This window comes from Nansenia antarctica (assembly GCF_963989245.1).
Source record: "Nansenia antarctica genome assembly, chromosome: 5".
Lineage (NCBI taxonomy): Eukaryota > Metazoa > Chordata > Actinopteri > Argentiniformes > Microstomatidae > Nansenia > Nansenia antarctica.
This window is the reverse complement of record NC_137690.1, coordinates 449,706-459,448: the sequence shown is the minus strand read 5'-3', so window position 1 is coordinate 459,448 and position 9,743 is coordinate 449,706. Positions and strand designations below refer to the sequence as shown.

Genomic DNA, 9,743 nt, shown 5'->3' with positions numbered 1-9,743 from the left:
CCTACCAACCTATACCTACCTAACTACCTACCAACCTACACACACACACCTACCTACCTACCAACCTACCAACCTATACCTACCTACCTACCTACCTCCCTACCTACCTACCTATACCTACCTACCTACCTACCTAACTACCTACCTACCTACCGCTCACACACCGACCCTCCCCGGGAACCCCGTGAGCCTCCCGGTACCCCCCGGTGTCTTCCTAACCCGCGGGTGTTATTCTAGATTATGATTCTAGATTATAACCGGATTAACGCCCTGCTGGGGTGTCTTCACCGACGGATCACACCGAGAGACTCAATCATCTCATCTCTCATCTGTGTGTGTCACACCAGGGATGGAGAGGCTGAGGGTTGATATCTCAGATCGGTTGTTTATGTTCGGTATGCCTGCTGTCGGATTACATTACGCATCGATTCCAGTGGTTTAATGGTTTTAGGCTACACGAGAAATATGATTCTGTTTTCATCGAGTCCTGATCCTTGAATTTCGTTGTACTTCGTGTTCTTCTTCTGTTAGATCATCATATTACCACTGTCGCCTCGTACTGGAAACTTGGGTTGTTATGCAACGTTACACAGATGGATAACCCTAACCCTGAAACACAAGACGTAAGATAGTGTATAAAGATCTTATAAACATGTTAGATAGTGTATAAACATCTTATAACCCTGTTAGATAGTGTATAAACATCTTATAAACATGTTAGATAGTGTATAAACATCTTATAAACATGTTAGATAGTGTATAAACATCTTATAAACATCTTAGTGTATAGTATAGTAAGAGTGTGTGGGGGTGATCCGTTGGACCCTGTGCTGCTGAGTCAACATGTTCTGTAGAACACCATTACAATGAGCCCGTCCTCACACACACACACACACACACACACACACACACACACACACACACGTTTAGCAGGGTCCCATAGTGAAGAGTCAAACCAAGTCAGCAAAGAGAACTAGAGGTGCTGAATGTAAACCCAGGTTCTCTGAAGGAGATGAGAGATACCCCTCATGTCAGTGCCCTCTCATGCTGAGCTCGTGAGTAGTGGATAAAACAGGTGCACTTGCTAATCATTAATCCAAGATGGTTGTCGTGTCTGTTTGTACTCGTTTGTCCTTGCCTTCTTCTTCTTCGGCGTATGGGTAGTTGTTTTTCCTCTCCACTCCACCAGGCTCGGGGCCGAGGGGCTACCCTTTTACCACCCCGAGACCTGGTTGAGGGGCTCACCCGGGCTATATTTCTGGACACCCCTCCAGAAGCCACGTCATCGTCTCGTCATCTAATACCGGCAGACCATGCATCCCGTTGGGTGGGTGGTACACCGGGCAATCCAGGATAATATGGTCTGCGGTTTGGTCCTCTGCGCCACACTCGCACGACGCATTTGGGGCCAGGCCCCATCTGTGCATTGATGAGCGGAAACGCCCGACGCCGGTCCGGAGACGATTGAGCCTCACCCAGGATAGCCTTGGCAAGTCCATCCCGAGGGGCTCAGCGCCGGCGACTGGGATGTGGTCGCGGAGTTTGGAGGTGTTAGCCTCCCACTCCGCGCGCCACATATAATCCGCCCATCCTGCCGCACTGATGTTGAGATCTCTGCATTGCTGCCTGAGATCCTGTGCGGCAGGCACAAATGGGTGTCTCGACTTGAGACGCCGGGAGGGCTCCGCTGTTATAGTGAGCCTATCATGGAGCAGATGGTTATTAAGCTCCACGGCCCGGCAGGCGAGACGAGCCTTGCCTGAGCTACCTTTGATCGTCTGTTGAGCAGTTTTTGCGCAACATTTGACATTGTGGCATTTGTTTGTTTGTCCTTATTTGAACGGCTCTCAACTTTTTTAACTTTTAGTTGCAATTTTCTAGTCAGAAAGGCTCAGGCTGCACCAGCCTAGCTACAACCAGGCTCAGGCTACATCTGCAGCGGAGGTTTGTTTTTAACCTGGAATCCACTGCAGCAGTCTAGAATCGATTGATGAATAGATGTCACATGTCTGAGTCTGTCACATGTCAGAGTCTGTCACATGTCTGAGTCTGTCACATGTCTGAGTCTGTCACATGTCTGAGTCTGTCACATGTCTGAGTCTGTCACATGTCACATGTCTGAGTCTGTCACATGTCTGAGTCTGTCACATGTCTGAGTCTGTCACATGTCTGAGTCTGTCACATGTCACATGTCTGAGTCTGTCACATGTCTGAGTCTGTCACATGTCTGAGTCTGTCACATGTCTGAGTCTGTCACATGTCTGAGTCTGTCACATGTCTGAGTCTGTCACATGTCTGAGTCTGTCACATGTCTGAGTCTGTCACATGTCAGAGTCTGTCACATGTCTGAGTCTGTCACATGTCTGAGTCTGTCACATGTCTGAGTCTGTCACATGTCACATGTCTGAGTCTGTCACATGTCTGAGTCTGTCACATGTCTGAGTCTGTCACATGTCACATGTCTGAGTCTGTCACATGTCTGAGTCTGTCACATGTCTGAGTCTGTCACATGTCTCAGTCTGTCACATGTCTGATCTTTTGAGAGACAGGTTGTGAGGTCGTACGCAGCACCATCGATTCATACTTCCTGTACGAAGTTACCATGACGACGGATAACTTCAGATTCACTGTTTCCCAAAAAACTCAACCTCAATGTTTACGTTTGACATCCCCTTGCTGCTCACACACCACCTGGCTGTCACAGAGGCGATACCACGTGTCATAGGTAACAATGTAAAGTAGTGTTCTAGTTAACTAGGTAACAATGTAAAGTAGTGTTCTAGTTAACTAGGTAACAATGTAAAGTAGTGTTCTAGTTAACTAGGTAACAATGTAAAGTAGTGTTGTAGTTAACTAGGTAACAATGTAAAGTTGTGTTGTAGTTAACTAGGTAACAATGTAAAGTAGTGTTCTAGTTAACTAGGTAACAATGTAAAGTAGTGTTCTAGTTAACTATGTAACAATGTAAAGTAGTGTTGTAGTTAACTAGGTAACAATGTAAAGTAGTGTTCTATTTAACTAGGTAACAATGTAAAGTAGTGTTCTAGTTAACTAGGTAGCAATGTAAAGTAGTGTTCTAGTTAACTAGGTAACAATGTAAAGTAGTGTTCTAGTTAACTAGGTAACAATGTAAAGTAGTGTTCTAGTTAACTAGGTAGCAATGTAAAGTAGTGTTCTAGTTAACTATGTAACAATGTAAAGAAGTGTTGTAGTTAACTAGGTAACAATGTAAAGTAGTGTTGTAGTTAACTAGGTAACAATGTAATGTAGTGTTGTAGTTAACTAGGTAACAATGTAAAGTAGTGTTGTAGTTAACTAGGTAACAATGTAAAGTAGTGTTCTAGTTAACTAGGTAACAATGTAAAGTAGTGTTCTAGTTAACTAGGTAGCATTGGGGTTTGGCTTGACTAGAGAGTTTGTGTTGTGATTCTCAACAACGTTGAAACGTAGTTCCGTCTTTCAAAAGAAAAGTCTGAACATTAAAATGTTTGATTGGTTGCTAGAACGTGTCACATTTGATCCATTCTACTCCATTCTATTTCTATGATTAGACCAGTCTCTCCCTCTCTCTCTCTCTCCCTCTATCTCTCTCCCTCTCTCTCTCTCTCCCTCTCTCTCTCCCTCTCTCTCTCCCCCTCTCTCTCTCTCTCTCCCTCTCTCTCCCCTCTCTCTGTCTCTCTCTCTCTCTCCCTCTCTCTCTCTGTCTCTCCCTCTCTGTCTCTCTCCCTCTTCCTCTCTCTCTCCCTCTTCCTCTCTTTCTCTCTCTCTCTCCCCTCCCTCTCCCCTCTCTTTCTCTCCCCCCCCTCTCCTATTATTCATGTGTAAATGGAGTTTCTAGGAGAGGTGGTATAAATAGCCTGGTTGTGTGTAGAGAGGGGCTCTGTTCCACTGCCTTCTCATTCCTGTAAGAGAATCATCATAATAATCATAATAATCATAATCATAATAATAATAACTTGTATTTGTCTAGCGCTTTTCCTGCAAATGTTGCAGATCAAAGTGTATTTAGTCATTTAATTATTTAGTCATTTAAAGGCAATATTAAAAAGATGGGTTGTGCTGAGGTTGCATCCCTAATGTAAACTGGCTGTGAAGACACAATCTGGAGCATAAAATGAGAATGCAGCCTCACCAAATCTCTTCTTTTGTACATGTGGTACACAGAGAAAACCAGCATCAGAAGACCTGAGAGCTCTATTGGGCTGATATGCTAGCAGAAGACCTGAGAGCTCTATTGGGCTGATGTGCTAACAGAAGACCTGAGAGCTCTATTGGGCTGATATGCTAGCAGAAGACCTCAGAGCTCTATTGGGCTGATATGCTAGCAGAAGACCTGAGAGCTCTATTGGGCTGATATGCTAGCAAAAGACCTGAGAGCTCTATTGGGCTGATATGCTAGCAGAAGACCTGAGAGCTCTATTGGGCTGATATGCTAGCAGAAGACCCGATAGCTCTATTGGGCTGATATGCTAGCAGAAGACTTGAGAGCTCTATTGGGCTGATATGCTAGCAGAAGACCTGAGAGCTCTATTGGGCTGATATGCTAGCAGAAGACCCGAGAGCTCTATTGGGCTGATATGCTAGCAGAAGACCTGAGAGCTCTATTGGGCTGGTATGCTAGCAGAAGACCTGAGAGCTCTATTGGGCTGATATGCTAGCAGAAGACCTGAGAGCTCTATTGGGCTGATATGCTAGCAGAAGGTCTTTCAGAAAAGAAAGATAAGATAAGACACCACTCTCTCTGCCAGTAATACACAATACCTGCAGTGCCATAATGAATGAGTTAATTAGCAGGTGCAGCCTAGCTTTTGTAAATGTCTGTTTCAAAGATTTACATTGAAGTCGTTTAGCAGCCAGACACTTTGATCCAGAGAGACTTACAACCAGTACCTCTGTCTCAGTACAGGAATCACCATCATCATCATCATCACCATCATCATCATCATCATCACCATCATCATCATCATCATCATCATCATCATCATCATCATCATCATCATCACCATCATCATCATCACCATCATCATCATCACCATCAATATCACCATCATCATCATCATCATCATCATTACCATCATCATCATCATCATCATCACCATCATCATCGTCATCATCATCATCATCATCACCATCATCATCATCACCATCATCATCATCATCATCATCACCACCATCAATATCATCATCATCATCATCACCATCATCATCATCACCATCATCATCATCATCATCACCATCATCATCATCTTCATCACCATCACCATCACCATCATCATCACCATCATCATCACCATCATCATCATCATCATCATCATCATCATCATCATCACCATCATCATCATCACCATCATCATCATCATCATCATCATCAGTAAAGAACATCCATAAGAACCAGTGTCATTACAGTCACTGTGCGTGAGTGTGTGTGTGTGTGTGTGTGTGTGTGTGTGTGTGTGTGTGTGCGTGTGCGTGTGCGTGTGCGTCTGCGTGTGTGTGTGTGTGTCCAGCACTACAGTTGCCAGAGTCTCACTGAGGACCATCTGTCGAGCTCACGCCTACCCCCCCCCCCACACACACACACACACACACACACACACACACACACACACACACAGTACCGTGGGCGTGGACAGCTGTAGTTGTAATGATGATGATAATAATACAAATAATGTTAATGACCATTAGAACATATTTTCCAAATCAACAACAGAGAGAGACACATACACACAGAGATCTCTCGATCTCTCTATCTCTCTCTCTCTCTCTCTCTCTCTCTCTCTCTCTATATATATATATATATATATATATATATGTAGGAGTGACGGCAATAACTGGACGATGTAGTCGGTTTGCCGGTAGAAAAACAATCATGTGCTTTATTCTCACTCTCTGCATGCGTACTGACAACAACAACATTCATCCATCTTTGTCCCACTTATATCCCGTCATATCACCCGCTAAGGAGCCTGGGTGATTGAGTAAACACAAACATATCAACAGTGCTTTGTACAGGCTGGAACGCCGTGAATTACGAATACTCTGCTCACTAACGAGCGGTCACTACACACGTCCCCCCAGAATTCACAAGAACCGGCCCCAAAAAACGGTCAGGGACTCTGATAACTCGCCCAAAGCGACTCTGGCGCCCTTGAGCAGGCACAGGAGACCGAGGCAGGGGAAAAACAACAGGCGGACGTTTGGCCGGCCTCGGACGGCAGGGCAGGGGGTCTGCAGGAGCTAGGGTCGGGACTGTTTTAACAGGGGGGCGACCGCGGCGGGGCGGGTGGGCCACCTCGATGGGACGGTCCAAGTCCAGATGAGCTGGCTTAAGGCGATCCACCGAGATGCGTTCCTTACTACCCCCCATGTCGATAATAAAGGATTTGTCGCCTGTCTCCACGACCCGGTAGGGACCATCATAGGGCGGTTGCAGAGGGGCTCGATGGGCGTCTTGGCGGATAAAGACATACCCCGCTGCCTTCAGATCAGGCGGGACACGTACCTTAGGAACGCCATGGCATGAGGTAGGGATCGGCCGGAAGGACTTGGCCTTGTCCAGCAGCGCACTTCGCTGTTCTGGTGCTGACCAGGGGACCGTAGCACAGGGGAGGAAATCCCCCGGAACCCGGAGGGGTTGGCCGTACACCAGCTCAGCAGAGGACGAAAGGAGGTCCTCCTTAGGTGCAGTACGGAGTCCCAGCATCACCCAAGGAAGCCTGTCGACCCAGCCGTCGCCCCGGAGATCGGCTTTAAGGGCGGCCTTCATGGACCGGTGAAAACGTTCACACAGGCCATTGGCCTGTGGGTGGTAAGCCGTAGTGCGGTGGAGGGAGACACCCAGCTGCTGAGTAATGGAAGTCCATAAGCCAGAAGTGAACTGGGCCCCCCGATCAGAGGAAAGGTCTGAGGGGACCCCAAACCGGGAGACCCAGGTGCCGATGAATGCGCGGGCCACCTCAGCTGTGGTAGTCTCCGTCAGTGGGACGGCCTCTGGCCAACGGGTGGTCCTGTCCACCATCGTCAGAAGGTGAGTGTACCCCCTGGAGGCGGGAAGGGGACCCACCAGATCAATGTTGACATGGTCGAAGCGTCTTTCTGGGACCGTGAACCGCTCCAGCGGGGCCTTAACATGACGATGGACCTTCGCACGTTGGCATGGCACGCAGGTCTTGACCCAACCACCAATGTCAACCTTCATCCTGGGCCAGACGAATTTCGCCGCAATCAGGCGCTGCGAAGGTTTCCTGCCTGGGTGTGAGAGGCCATGTATGGCCTCGAAAACTTGCCGTCTCCATGCATGTGGAACCACGGGGCGCGGCTGCTCCATGGACACGTCACAAAGCAGCGTTGTGCCGTCGTCACTGAAGGGGATGTCCGCCAACTGGAGGCCAGAAACTTTAGTCCTGCATGCCTGGATGTCTGGGTCCGAAACCTGATCCGCAGCCATATGGGCGTAGTCGATGCCAAGGTGGACAGCCCCGATAGTGGCACGAGAGAGGCAGTCAGCTACAGGGTTGTCCTTCCCCGCCACATGCCGAATGTCTGTAGTGAACTCGGAGATATAAGCCAGATGACGCTGCTGCCTGGCAGACCACGGCTCCGACACCTTAGCCATGGCAAAAATCAAGGGTTTGTGGTCCACAAAAACTGTGAATGGACGAGCCTCCAGCAGGAAACGGAAGTGCCTGACTGCCAAGTACAGAGCGAGGAGCTCTCGGTCAAAGGTGCTGTATTTTTGCTCACTGGAGCGGAGTTGTCGGCTGAAAAATGCCAGGGGTTGCCAAACCCCCTTGACCAGCTGTTCGTAAACGCCTCCAACGGCATAATCTGAGGCATCAGTTGTCAAGGCCACGGAAGCTTCAGGCACGGGGTGAGTCAGCATGGTCGCGCTCACGAGGGCTTCCTTGGTGTCTGAGAATGCCTTTGACATTTCGTCGGACCATGCGATGATGTGCTTAGGGGTCTTGTCCTTGAGAGCCCCATACAGGGGTCGCATTAGGTGGGCAGCCTGGGGGATGAATCGATGGTAGAAATTCACCATCCCCAGGAACTCCTGTAAAGCTCTAATGCTGGTAGGGCGTGGGAGCTGCAGCACAGCGTCCACCTTTGATGGCAGCGGGACCGCCCCAGCAGTAGTGATGTGGTGGCCGAGGAAATCCATGGCAGGCAGTCCAAACTGGCACTTTGCTGGGTTGATGATTAATCCATGTTCCCGGAGGCGACTGAAGAGGAGACGGAGGTGGGATAGGTGCTCTGCCTTGGACGTGCTAGCTACCAGGATATCGTCTAGGTAGACAAACACAAAAGGGAGGTTGCCCAGCATGGCGTCCATCAACCTCTGAAAGGTCTGGGCAGCATTCTTGAGGCCAAACGGCATCCTCAAAAACTCAAAAAGTCTGAATGGTGTTATAACCGCTGTCTTGGGGACGTCCTGAGGGCTAACTGGCACCTGGTGGTATCCCCGTACCAAATCCACTTTAGAAAAAATAGACGCGCCTGCTAGATGGGCTGAAAAGTCTTGAATGTGTGGAACGGGGTAACGGTCAGGTGTGGTGACATCATTTAGACGCCGGTAGTCGCCGCACGGACGCCAGCCTCCGTTGGACTTGGGAACGAGATGGAGAGGCGAGGCCCAAGGACTGTCAGAACGGCGAATGATGCCAAGTGCCTCCATGGCTGCAAACTCCTCTTTCGCGATGGTGAGCTTGTGTGGGTCGAGGCGACGGGCCCTGGCATGCACTGGTGGGCCTTCCGTGGAGATGTAATGCATGACGCCGTGTTTGGTGGTAGCAGCCGAGAAGGTAGGTGTTGTGATGTCTGAGAACTCCAATAGAAGAGGAGAGAAATCGTCAGCCGGCGAGACAGCACTGGACAGCTTCATTGTGGCTGCGTCACTGCGCTCACATGACAAAGAGCCGAATGTCTCAGCGTTGACGAGTCGGCGGTTCCCCACGTCCACCAGGAGGCTGTTAGCGCAGAGAAAGTCAGCGCCTAAGAGGGGAGTAGACACTTTGGCCAACACAAAACTCCAGGTAAAACGCTGGTCAGCAAAACACAAACCCACAGTGCGCCTGCCGAAGGTAGCGATAGCACTGCCATTGGCAGCCTCAAGGGAGGGTCCTTGTTTCCCTGTTTAATGTCTATTGCCGATACGAGCACGCTCACCTGGGCACCTGTGTCACACAGAAAACGGCGGCCGGAGAGGGAGTCAGTGACGTACAGCAAGCCTGCAGAATGGCCGGCACCCACAGCTGCTAATGAGTGGCGGCCTGTGCGTTTCCCGACACACTGAAGTTGCATGGTGGTAGGCACTTCTTAGCTTTGTCCCCGAATTTCATATGGTAAAAGCACAACCCCGACGGCCTCACCCGTCGGGCCACAGCAGTAGCGGAGATGGAGAGTGGTTGGAACCCAAACTCATCCATGGTGGCTGTAAAACACTTCTTCCCAGCTGAGAAAAATATATCCGCTTCCTTGGCTAGCTGACGAAAGTCTGTTTTGATGGAATTAGCCATTGAAAAACGAACCTGGTCTGGTAACTGTTGCAGAAAAAGCTCTTTAAAAAGAAAACACGGCTGATGGTCGCCCAGCAAAGCTAGCATGTGGTCCATCAGTTCAGAGGGTTTTGTGTCACCGAGCCCAGGGAGAGAGAGGAGCTGGCGTGCACGTTCAGATTCAGACAAACAAAACGTATCTATGAGGTGCGCCTTCAAGGTAACATATTTGTGCTGTGCCGGTGGGTT

At 49.0% G+C, this 9,743-nt stretch overlaps 1 protein-coding gene across 1 annotated transcript in view; it reads left to right on the top strand.

The window, feature by feature from the left end:
• The window catches only part of LOC308159118 (noelin-like), a gene marked incomplete at both ends in the record, with an annotated part of 28,424 nt that overhangs the window by 240 nt on the left and 18,441 nt on the right, over positions 1-9,743 (top strand). The gene's annotated exons all lie outside the window — the stretch shown is intronic.